The following is a 13809-nucleotide window of genomic DNA, read 5'->3' on the forward strand; positions in this document are numbered from 1 at the left end:
TAGCACTAGATAGGGAATCTTAGAGAGCTGCATCAAACCAGTCAAATGACTGAAGACAACAAAAAAATAATTCTTTTTTTTCTTTTGTATTTGTATTTTTTCAGCTTGTAATAATTTTCTATATTTCCCAATAACACTATTTTTCTATGTAGGTTTTGTTGTTTGTAATTGTTTTATCTCTTATTTTATGTTATATATAATTCAGAAAGTTTATCTGTTTGTTTGTTTGCAGCAGCATCACGCCAGAATTTTCATAATTGCAGGATACATTCGTATTATAATAGAGAAGCCGAAGATCAAGGTTCTAGCCCCCTTGGGAGTGAAGGTGCGGATTAAAGATACTCATTAAAGAAAATAAAAATCATCCTGGCAACAGAAATAATTTGTGTTGTTTTTCTCGTCAAAGGTCAGTGTAACTTTAGTTACCAACTACTTTGTCTTTCGTAATTTAGTTTCTTTTGCAGCACTTTTCATAGAGTCTGAATACTTTAATTGCTGTTTATTAATGTTATTCTCACTAGCATGAGGGTAATGAAGATTGCGGGGTCTAGGAGTTGGAGCCCTCTGCCAAGCTGGGAATGGGCAAGCTCTGCGGCCCTGGGTTGAAACTTGGGGCTTCGAATGTCCCTGATAACCCCAGGGTTGGTTCCGTGGCTCGCCTAGACCGACCCTGAGCATCTAGGGGATTCACCCTCTTGCTGGATGGTCAGCTAGAACAATATAAATAAAATTTAACTAAATTTAATTTAACTCGTTATAAAAACTTTATGCAGATATTCAATTTATAAATTTTGTAGTTTTAAGAAATAAAAAAATCCGAAAAGAAGGGCTTCCCGTGTGAAATGTTTGTAAAACCAGGAAAAGAAACCCCTTTAAAAATAATTTTTTTCTAAAAAATTTATGAATCCTGTCATACAATCAAAAAGTACTGATATCAAAACAAATTGGTGGATAATTTGCAAAATGTTTTAAATTATATACTTCGAAATTAGCGAAACGTCTGATAAGTAACATTTAACCCCAAAACCGTATTAGAAAAATTTTCTAACACCAAAAGTATGATTTAGAAAAGGAAACTGAAAAATCTGATGTGGACACGATGTGACTTCCTTGTACGCCTACTATATTACATATATATACATTTTTTTAAAAAGAAAAGTACATAAAATTTTATTTCATAAATAATTTCTGATATTTGTTCATACCTTTTTTTTATTGATGTTATTGAATTATTATTTATTTTAAAAATGTATTAGCAATCAGAGTTTGAACCGAAAATTAATTAAACTCTTATACGGCTATAACTCTGGAACCAATGAAAATAAGTATCAATTAACACATATCGTTGAAAAGCTCTCAATGAGGGCTTATTACTGCAGTTAAGAAAAAGACCAAAATATAAATTTTTTAAATTTTGGGCTTTCTTGGACGCTTTTGGTCCTGTCGATTGCAGTCGAAAAGGGAGGTGCACAACTAGATGTTACAACAGTCCTAAATCCAAAATTTTAACATCCTACAGCTAATAGTTTTTTAGTTATGCGAGATACATTCGTACGTACGTACAGACGTCACGCCAAAAGTAATCAAAATGGATTCAGGGATGGTCAAAATTAATATTTCCGTTAAAATCTGAAACCGAAATTTTTCGCGATATAATAGTTCCTTTATTTCGTACAACGAAGTAAGTACATGCGCCTGTTCTAGTGTTAAGAAACAAAAACATGAAAAAATTATTTTTAAATTTCATTCGCCACGAGGATAATTTTTTGAAAATTATATATATGAATGAAAATGGTTATTGCCTTAGTCTTTAAGGAATATTCGAATAAAATCGTCTACGACTAACCCATGAAAGGGAAAATGAATAAGCAAGTGGGAAAGGAAGGAGATTCCTTAAAAAGCTTAAAAAGTTTCTTCTTCTGAACAGGCCTCCCCCGATATATTAGCCTTCCAAAAAATGATTAAAAAATTGTCTGACTATACAAAAATTCTCCCTTCACGACTTCCGTTGTTATTTTTATTGTAGCAAAGCACCGGTCTTGTCTTATTTTGAACCTGGAACCACCCTTAGGATGAAAGCCCAGACGCTACGAATTTAATGATATAAAACAATTGATTTAGGGTATGGTATTTCCTTGTGGCAATATTTTATACAAAGCTTGATGTATAAAGTTAAAAAATATACAAAAATAAAAATAAATTTTATATTAATGAAACAAAGATTGTGTTGCATGTAAAACATCAATTTTTGTATCACACTTTTAATTTTGATATATTTTTTATAATCTGTTTTTTTATTAAAACTTACCTTGACTACAATTTTACTTATTATTAGTACAATTTTTTTTTTTTTTTTTGAAGCAAAAAATCTATTTCATTGTAATTCGTGTACATATTTATTTATTAATAAATTTCTTTCAATAACTTTATCAAGAAAGAATTCCAATAGAAATATTAATTCTTTTGTTTCACTTTAATTAATTAATACATGTACGCATGTACATATAGTTCGATTAATGTTATAACTTTATTTAAGCTATTTTCAACAATGATTTTTAGTATTACTTAGATGATAGCGTGCAGTTATGAAGTTATTGCATAGAATGTTGTCAGTCAGTTCATGTAAAGGTTAGCGCCATGTCGCCTACTGTAATATTATTACTACTTTTACTATTATTATATCTTGTGTATCTTGTGTTAATCAGGCCAAGGATAATCATGTATATATATATATATATATAAAGAAGGCGCTCTCTGTATTAAGATTATTGAACCATGATTAGTATACTGTTGTAGTATAATACAGTACGTTAAATAAAACTGCATAATTTTATACAATTAATAATTTATTTTAAATTCTATTTTTTTTTTTTTTTTTTAATTCCAAATCTATTTTTATTTTTTATTTTTTTATTTCAGCCAAAATATACACAAAAGCGCGGTTATTTAAAAAATAAATACGCTTGACTTAGAAATACGAGTAGCCGTATATTCTATTTAAGTACGTTATAAACAGCGTACAGTAGTACGACATTTTTTCCTAAAGAACATTATAACATTACGGATAAATAACATAAAAATATAAAATAGCAAAAAAATTATATTTCTTATAAGATATATAACTGAAAATTTATTTTTACATAAATTTTATTTCAGGTAAATTCCAATCAACTAAAATATGGATTTATAAATATTTTGAGCAAGTCAAAAGAATGGAAACCCCTCAACAACTTTAAACCCGTTTCAAATAGAACACTGTAAGTTTCAGGATAAGGTATCGGTCAATTACTTTACTTTTTGACGAAAAATAAATCAACCCCATCTTGTGGGGTAGTCCGGGGGTTGTAACTCAAATATTTTAAGTGGTAATACGCTTTGAATTATTAATCTTTTTAAACGTCTGTTTAAGACAAGAAAAATGGTATAAATAATAAATTGGCACGATGTCTGAACTCAAAATAACGTAGGGACAAAGTTTGGATTTTGAAAAAATTACTTTGATAATTTAAGGAATTGTTATCGCAAATAAATAAATTTATGATAATTTTCATTAAATGGATATATATATTAAATTAATTTTTTTTAAATAATCTATTAAGTATAACGTTTTCTTATCTACTCGTACCTATATTACATTTTTTTAAATGTTCGGAAAGTCCTTCTGTTGTTTGTCAGTGTGCCAGTAGGTTGTAGAAGGTTGATACTGCATTATTCTTTGATTCTGTAATGATATTTTGTGCTGATTCTCGCATTTTCTTTTGTAAATCATCGATATCTTGCAGCTTATTATGATAAACAACAATACTCTTTAAGCGGCCCGCATAGAAAGTAATCAGAAAAGTCGGGTGATCTCGCTGGTCATTCTATTTGACCCCTTCAGCCAATTCATCTTTCATGAAAAAATGTATTTAAAATTTCACGTACCTGTAGACTGAAATTAGGCAGGACACCATTTTGTTGAAACTAAATGTTTTGGATGTTGGGGCCAACAACGTTTTAGATATTGGATATTTCGATATTGGTTGAGCACAGCCTCATATTTCATTGCGTTTAAATTTCCATCAATAAGAATACGATAGGCCCTATCATATCAATCGTCCACTAACAATGCCTGCCCCTACATTTTCTTTCAATGGATACCGTGTATTTGCCTCACTATACTAGTGAGGATTAATATCAGTTCACTATCGAAAATTATGGTGATTTACATTATCAGTTTAAAAAAATGTGGCCTCATCACTAAAGATATTTTATTTAATAGATTAGGATCTCCACAAATACATCATAATTTCGCAGAATTATTTTATCATAAAAGTCCTTCATCAATAAAAGTGTGACCCCCTCCTTTTCAGTAATTGACATGTTGACAGCAATGTTGGCAAGCAGCACAAAAAATATTAATTCAGTAAAAAACAATTTAAAAAAGGCAAAAAAGATGTATATAACAAAAGTTGCTTACAAATACGGTAAAGTTAAATAAAATCAATAGCCAACTGATCATAATAAATTCCCATAAGAAACTAACAGTGTAGTAATGAAAAACTATAAATGGAATATTACACAGCAATTAATTATGCTTCATTTTTACAACAATGATAAGATACCATCTCAATAATCAGCTGATCAGCATAGTTAGGTGACAATATTTTTTATTTATTTACCGATTAAATTGGAAAAACAGTTTTTTGAGTAAAAAAAAAATTTCTTTGAATTTAAATTTTAACGTTTAAAATAAATTTTAACGAAGTTAGATTAAATTTTAATTTAATTCAGTTGAATGTATTTTTATTTAATTTTATTATTTGCACTTAAAGTAATGAAATGTAGTAGAAATAACGAAGACCACTGAACGTGAAAATAGGAAGAGAAAAGATTATGGAGGTAGAAGAATTTTGTAATTTGAGAAGTACAGTTACTAAATATGGTCGAAGCAGGAGCGATATAAAATACCGAATAGCACAGTCAAAACGAGTCTTCAGTCAGAAATATAATTTGTTTACATCAAAAATTAATATAAACGTCAGGAAAAGATTTTTGAAAGTATACGTTTGGAGCGTAGCTTTATATGAAAATGAAACTTGGATGATCAGAGTATCTCAGAAGAAAAGATTAGAAGCTTTTGAAATGCGATGCTATAGGAGAATGTTAAAAATCAGATGGTTGGTAAAATGAAGAGGTATTGCGGCAAATCGATGAAGAAAGAAGTATTTGGAAAAATATAATTAAAAGAAGAGACCGACTCATTGGCCACATATTAAGGCATCCTGGAATAGTTGCTTTAATATTGGAGGGAAAAAATTAATATTAGAAGGAAAAAATTGTGCAGACAGGCAACGTTTGGAATATGTAAAACAGATTGTTAGGGATGTAGGATGTAGGAGGTATACCGAAATGAAACGACTAGCACTAGGGAATCTTGGAGAGCTGCATAAAACCAGTCAAATGATTTAGACAGAAAAAAAATTTGAACTTAGTAAATTTAGTAATTTTCAAAATCCAAAATTTATGTCACCGCCATTTTGGTTATAGACATCTTACCAGATTTTTATTTATACCATTTTTCTTGTTTTAAAGAGACCTTTAAAATGATTTATCACACAAAGAGTGTTACCGTTTAAAACATTTAAAATTCCTGGGTCATTCCCAAAGGAGTATAATTCTATTTCTCTTCAAAAAGTAAAGTAGTAGATATCTAATTCTGAAAGTTACTGTATTCTATCTGGAACGGTTTTAAAGTTGTTGAGGAGTTTCCAAATTTTTGGCTCATCTGTATAAGTTGGTTTATCATTGTGACGAAATTCATAAACATTAAATTTTTTTATCATGTTTTTTCTATTAAGTTATTCATTTATTTTACATTATTCTACTTACAAAGAAAGATATAACATTGAATTTTTTTTTATTATTATCCCTTATTCCTTATGTAATTTTCAATACTGGTTTTACATAAAATCTACTTTCATGATTTAAGAAGAAAGTTACAGTTGTTATATTTAATATTAAAACTGATACTAATATTATTTAGTTTCAATAAAATTCAAATTAGCATAAAATAAATTCGTAATAAAATATAAAATAAGTAAATATTTTCTTAACTGATTGATGTATAATCAAATTGAACCACATTCGCTCCCTCTGTTATCATTTTGTTCTTATATACAAGGTCTATTACTTTCGCTTTGTCGCGAAGTATCCTTATTACCGGAGGTAGATTTCCCAATAGTCTCAAGTAGGCCGTGGCCTAGAGAGTTACAGTTTCAGAGGCGCCAATTTTTTAATAATTTTTTTAATAACTTTTTTTTTCATATTTATATATTTTTAGATATTAAATAAAAGTTACAGAAAGAATCCGCTATTCTTACGAAAAAAAATTTCATAAATAAAAAATATATAAAAAATAAAAATTTAAAAAAAATTTCATTTTTTTTCTTTTATAAAAATGTAAAAAACTCAATATGTTAATCAGAGTATCGATCTGGATAAATATCATATAAATATAAACCTGAAATTCATACTAATTATAAACCAAATAATATATATATATTTTTTTTTTTATTATAACGACACAGAAACTTTACAATCTGTTCAGCAAGATAATTGAACAATAAGTAAATCAGATCTATTTGAACTAACATTAAGTAGTCACAGACCGAACAGCTGGTGACTAAACGGGTCCCTGTCCAAACATTTTAGCCCGCGTATTCCGTTACTTACGGCAGGGTTCACGTTATGTAACATGTAGTTACTTGTATTTGATGAATCGCCGTTGCTATAGGAAACAGCTTGGAGCTGGTCTATAGCAATGCGATATTGAAATAAATAAAATTAATCTAAATGAAATACTAAATAAACTAAAAATAAACGAAAAAGAACACAAAATAAAACAAGAACATGAAAACCAAAATACACAAAAAAAGAAAACTTATCGAGAGCCAGAATAAAAACATGTCCGCACTGCTACACATCAGCTGATTTACTAATTTAATTATATTTAAAAAAATGTTGTCAGAAGTCACACATCTCAGAGATAAAGTTTTCTACAGTGTCGATGTAAGATGTCTAATTAAATATTTATTAAATTTCAGTATAAAAATTTATAAATTTTAATATCAGGCATACATTTTTAAGAATAAAATTGTAATTTATAATGTTTATTATACATTATTGATAAAATGATGTAGCTGCGCTTTAAATGTCAATATTTCGTTAGTAATATATGAACAATAAAAAAATCCTAATGGGAACGTCGACATGAAATTAAGGTATTTATTTTTTAAGTATGAAAAAATCTGAAGTAGCATAATCTATATATATATTCATAAAAAAATTACTACCATTCATAAAAAAATCATTTGATACGAGTATCGTTTTACATAAAAGAAAGTTAATTTTTTATTATTAATAAAAAGTTATGTATTTGTGAAATCAAATATCGAATTGTGTTTCGAATTCTTTATATATTTAACATAGAGCATTTTACAATATAAACCGTTTAATGGAGAAACATAAAACCAAATTTACGATTAGAAATAAAAACAAGTAATTTCAAAAACTTTTTAAATTTCCGTTAGACGTTAAAATAAGCATGATATTCTACTAAACAATGAACATATTATAACTTTTTCAAAATATTTAAAACTGTTGCTAGGAAATGTCAAATTCCAATGGTGTTTATCACATCGGTGTCTGAAATTTTCAACTGTAACATCGGTATTTAAATATTCTACTATAACTCAACAGTAAAGAAATTTGATTTTAAGACAATGTTGTCGCCGGTATTAAAAAATTTGCTTAAACAAGTATTTTTAAGAATAGATTTTTAATATAAAATATTATTTTTATTATAACCTTTTAACTTTTAACATTTTTTTATGAAAGGAAAACCTTAAAATTTATATCTTTACTGAAATTTGTTAGCATTTACAATCGGTACCTCATAAGGTACCATAAGTAAATTTTATTAAAGGATAATCACGTGAAGAGATTATCCCCGCGCTGTTCCGGGGACTTCTCCCAGAACCGTAGGGGGAAGTAAAGACCAAAGTTCCGGTGGGGTATCCCTTCGGGGATTCTTCATTTGAGGCAAGGCACTGGAAGACCATAGTCCCGGCGGGGATCCTCTTGGGGAGGTTATTTCCCTATTAGAGACATGGCACAAAAGACCCAATCCCGGCTGGGACCTTGGGATCGGCATAGACGGATCCAGGGCTGCTGCTCAGACAGTTTGAGGCGATGGAACCTCCCGGAGCTGTGTTTATACACAGCTGGGTTAAATGAGGGTTCGGCTCTGGGAGTCGGGGTGAAAGACGAGAAAGACGAGAAAAAAATCACGTGAAGAGAGGTTCCCGACGAGGCCTCTCATCATTAAAGCAAACAAGGTTCGTCCCCTCATATTTAGGAAAATCATTATAAGTGGTCCAAGTAATGTTCAATACTTAACAGAACTAAAAATAATTTACAGAATTTTTTTTGTCTTCAGTCATTTGACTGGTTTGATGCAGCTCTCCAAGATTCCCTACCTAGTGCTAGTCGTTTCATTTCAGTATAGCCTCTAAATCCTACATCCCTAAAAATTTGTTTTACATAGTCCAAACGTGGCCTGCCTACACAATTTTTTCCTTCTACCTGTCCTTCCAATATTAAAGCGACTATTCCAGGATGCCTTAGTATGTGGCCTATAAGTCTGTCTCTTCTTTTAACTATATTTTTCCAAATGCATCTTTCTTCGTCTATTTGCCGCAATACCTCTTCATTTGTCACTTTATCCACCCATCTGATTTTTAACATTCTCCTATAGCACCACATTTCAAAAGCTTCTAATCTTTTCTTCTCAGATACTCCGATTGTCCAAGTTTCACTTCCATATAAAGAAATGTCTATTAAGAAAATAAAAATATAACTTTTAATGACTGCTTAGAAAGACTTTCTGACTCAACGGAAGGGTTTGGCAATTAAAAAAACTGTAGAAGGTATTTATCATTTGACCACCTGTAACTGGTAAATTTTTTAGCCGTAACCGGCCATCTTTTTTAAATAGCCTATATCTGAAATATAAATCTAAAACTGGTATTTGCTGATAAATAAAATATAAAATAATTTCTACATTTAATAACTTAGATGTCTCAGGAATGATCGGCCTGAGTCTGTACTAGACTACTCCTCATTTAGATATCATATATATCCTCATCTCATTGATCCGTGAAGGGAGGGGGTTCCTTATTGTGCACTAGTTGAACAAATTGCAACGTACTCGTCAGGAAGAAAAAAGTTATGTTGCAGCTTTTTTTTTTTGCTAATTTAATTCTGATTCCGATTTTAAAAGATTTTTCAATAAAGTTTTTGGTGATTTACGTTTGTATGGTTTCAAATGTATTTAAAAATAATTTTTGTCCAACAGTTTTACTAAAAAAAACAAGATACATAAGAATTAATGATATCTGTATAATGAAAATTAAGAACGAAATGATAAATGAGTACATGAATTAAATATTTATATTAAATAATTTCTGAGAATAATCAAAAATTTTGTTGAATTATAGATATTATTTGTTCGTATTTAAAAAGATCTTAAGATAAAAATATTTTTGATAAGCTGGCTACAAAAAAAGTTTTGCATGTAATTACCATAATATTTGCACGCATAATTTAACGTCATGAACTCTGTAATCGTTTTTACAAGTACATATGTAAGTAATGCTATTATTTAAAAATTTGTGAAGTAAAATTTAATTACTACTTCGCTAGACAGCCAGATGTAGGCTTACCTAGAATGGAGAAGATTTTATTAATGGTTTTATATGTTCATAATAATAATAATAATAATTTTCTTTTTTGAGTGGAAGGTGAAGAAAATTAAATTATTTGCGTGGTGAAAAAGATGAAAAGTCATTAACAAAGAGTGAACAACGTAGGCTTATCTCTTTCGTTATTGTATTTTTTCTCAGTAAAATACAATACAGTAAATTATACGCTTACATTAATCATGTTACTGTAACATACGATAAAACTATATTATTCCACAGAAAAGTTTGATTCAGATTCTTCTGTTTTGTACAAATTAATGATATTGCATATTGTAGGTATTGCAATATGTTAGTTAACATGATAATTCTATAATTTGAAACGTCTATAAATTTAAAAAAAAATTGTAAATAAATAATTATAAAGAATTGTTTCAATATAGATCTTGTAGTTGAGTTAAATACTCAATAACGTTTTCTTAAATCTGTCATCAAATTGACACATTGTAGACCACAACAAAATTTAACGTGATTTATAACACATTTCAATAGGAAAACAAGTTTCACGGTTTCGAACGTGCTAAAAATCAATGAATATTTATTGTATATTGTAGAGGTAAAGAATAGTGTAAGATACAAATAAGGAATGAACGCATAATTTAAGGTTTACATTGATGAATTATCTAATGATAATATCGCAATAATTGCATACAAACGACGAAGAATACAGATTAAAGATTAAATGTGTTATTTATTATATAATTAAGGTATAATATTTATATTAAAAAAAAATCTGATGAGGGCAACACATGACTTCCATGTACGCCTATTAAATTACATCTATACATTTTTTTGCTGCACGTCATTTTAACTTATTTCATTTGCAAGTGAGATACGATCCTCCAATTCCTTAATAAAGTGGACAAATTACACAACGGAATTGTAGTGCACATTTTTTTGTGGTGTCCTGATCATCTTTAATTTTGTTTAAGAGGCACCCGCCTTGGGCTATTCCGGTACCCCACCACCCCTGCAGTTCCTAGGCCGAAGCCTTCGCCTGCAGTCTAGGGGTGTCCTTATCAGCATTTTATATTAGTTTATATATTAATTTTGTTTCACGACGTTCAAGCAATTATTTGGTGTAAATGAGAACGAGTTGGATCCGTAACCACGGACACGTCAGGTTTAATTCGACTTCGTATACATATATCTTTTAATTTTTAAATATATTGATTTATTAATAATTATTACCCTCTGTAAAAGTAATATGAAGTCGGATTCGAATCGATGTGCCTTCCCCTTGTACGACCCAAATATTTCATTAAATAAAATCTTATTTGGCTATAATTCTGGAACCAATGAAAATATTATCATATATTGTTGAAAAACTTTCAATGAGAGCTTGTTACTGCAGTTAAGAGAAAGTCCAAAATCCGAAACACTTGGATTTTGGCCTTTTTGGTCCAGTCGATTGCAATCAAAAAGGGAGATGCACAACTAGATGTTTATAAAGGTTCTAAATCCAAAATTTCAAGATGCTACGACTAATCGTTACGGTGAAACTAGTAAAAATAAATTCAGAGATGGTGAAAATGGATATTTTCGTTGAAATATAAAAACTGAAATCTTTTCACGGATATAATACTTCCTTTACTTTATAAAAGAAAATAAAAATGCATATTTTATGTAACTATAAACAAAAATAGCGGGACTCGGAATGGGGTGAAATATCCTACTGAGCATGGAAATAAGAAATAGAAATTAAAGAAAGATTTTTTTCTACAAGGATAACTTATAAAAGCCTAACGTGTCACAGTTAGGCGAGAATAGGCTTATTTTAAGTTTAATAACTTAGCCAATTAAGAAATATAAAATATTAATCAGGTAAACACTATTCATTTCTATTATAATTTGGACATAGAAAAATTAGTTTTAAAGCTACCTGTAATTTATCTAAAAAAAATTAAAAAAATTTATATTTTAAAAAGGATAAAGACAAGTATAAATAGTACGTATTGTATTATTGATAAAAAGTAAATTTATGGAAAAAAATACAGATTTTTACTGTTAAGGTATTATAAAAAAGATTACGTTCTTGTATAAAGCAAAAGATTTTGAAAAGGTTAAAAGTATTGAAAAATTATTCACCATTACAGATTGTCAATTATATGTTGTATATAATTTAAATAATTTTAATAAGCAATACCTCAGAACTTTTTATACAAAGAACAATAAATAGTTGTTTCAACAATTACATTAAATTATTAAAATATACCGGTCCAATGTTAATGTTCGCTTTAATAAACATAATTTAAATCTATTGAAATTTATTAAAAGTTATTGTTTGAAAATATGTTACAGGATTATCCAGATTACTTAGGATTAAGTGATTTGAATGATCGTTAAATCGTTCGTTATTTAATAAATACTTTAATTTGAACAGAGATAAAAGTAGGTGAATTTGAATGTATTTTTTATGATGAATGATAAAATGAAATCAGTTTTTCTTTATCACGCTCAGATTTTTAGTTATGAGCCTTTAAAATATCGAGAAACTGGCCGCTACGTAGAAAATATATACGTAACAATAAATGAACATAATTATTAAAATATTTTGGAACGCTTAGAAAAATTCAGCTAGAATAAGACTATTAATAAAAATAGGTTGTGCCTATCGTTTAAAAATTGTGACTTTGATTGTCTAGGTACTTTTCTTTTAATTTAAAAAGATCTCGTGATCCTTCTTCCTCTTCGATGGGGGTCACGATCCATACTTAGGAAACAGTGACTAATGTATAAAAGCAAATAAAACATGTAATCTAGAGCAGGATGTAAAAATAAATTAAGAGAGAAACACTTAAAAAAGTATGAAAGAGATAATAATAAAATACATTATTAAAGAAGAAAGACAATATGTTGTTTTTTTTATATTATTTTTATTTTTGCAATCTGTGTGTACACACATCTGGTGAGACGAGATAGAGGCGCCTCTCCAACTGGGACACTACTCACTACTCAACGTATATGACGTCACGATTTAACCTTTGACCCGTTAGGTGGTTAGCTTAACTTGATTTGAATAAGTAACCCTACTCTCCTCACCTCGCTTCGCTCGCTTATATTTAACTCGCACTTGTGCCGATCAGTTCTTTTACAGTACGTGTGTGACTCATGTCTTACTATATAGTGTTCATTAAACCGATGATAAGCTCCTTGTTTACGAACTTACTATTATATACCTATCACCCTCTCTTTACTTTCCAACTAACTCTCTCTAACAACACAAATTCAAGAGTGTCGCTTATATAGTAAAGTCAACAGAATCAACTTAACATCACACGTCGTAATGCTATGAATAAATAATCGTAAAAACCAGCCAACATTAACTGGCCAAGCACAATCTTAACTCTTTTACTTCATAAACTTAATTTAATATCATTGAATCTATTAAAACACACACACACTTATATATACACGTAACCTATTACACCATTGTAACTTATGCTTATCCGTTTTAAATAAGTAATTAATAAATTCAATATTGTTAATATATCTTCTTAACTAGATACTTCTACGTAATTTTATTACTATTATGTTTTTATTATATTTCTCAATAGTTTATTTTATTTTCCTTATTTGTAAATTTCTTTATCTTTCATGAATTATTCATATTGTAAACTAATATTAAAGTAACTGATTTAAGTAATTTAATTGTTAAAAATATACTTTATTCGTTTAATAAATAAATATATTTGTCACTTGTATATTTGTATCCGTATGAATTAAATAAGCATTATTTATGTTTATATTTCCACGGTAATTTTAAGTTGAATTAGATTTAATTTTGAGGTCCTTTGTATTTTTACTATATTATTATTGAGGTCCTTTGTATTTTTACTATATTATTATTTTAGAAATCTGATAATTACTTTTAAAATAGCATTAATTGATAATATAAAATCCCAATATAAAATCAGTGAAAGTTAAGAAAAAAATAAATAACATAATGATTTAAATAAGAGAGAAATTTTTTGTTGACGTATCTTAAGTATAAATTAACTTCAAGGAT

General features: G+C 28.7%; 1 long non-coding RNA gene across 1 annotated transcript in view; it reads left to right on the forward strand.

Moving 5' to 3' along the window:
- The first annotated feature begins 367 nt into the window (after nucleotides 1-367).
- Nucleotides 368-13809, forward strand: part of LOC142331323 (uncharacterized) — a 144322-nt gene continuing 130880 nt past the window's right edge. Inside the window, exon 1 of the long non-coding RNA XR_012757961.1 lies at nucleotides 368-406. This is a non-coding gene — a long non-coding RNA (uncharacterized LOC142331323). The remainder of the gene's footprint in view (nucleotides 407-13809) is intronic.

This window comes from Lycorma delicatula, chromosome 10 (assembly GCF_047948215.1).
Source record: "Lycorma delicatula isolate Av1 chromosome 10, ASM4794821v1, whole genome shotgun sequence".
Classification (NCBI taxonomy): Eukaryota; Metazoa; Arthropoda; class Insecta; order Hemiptera; family Fulgoridae; genus Lycorma; species Lycorma delicatula.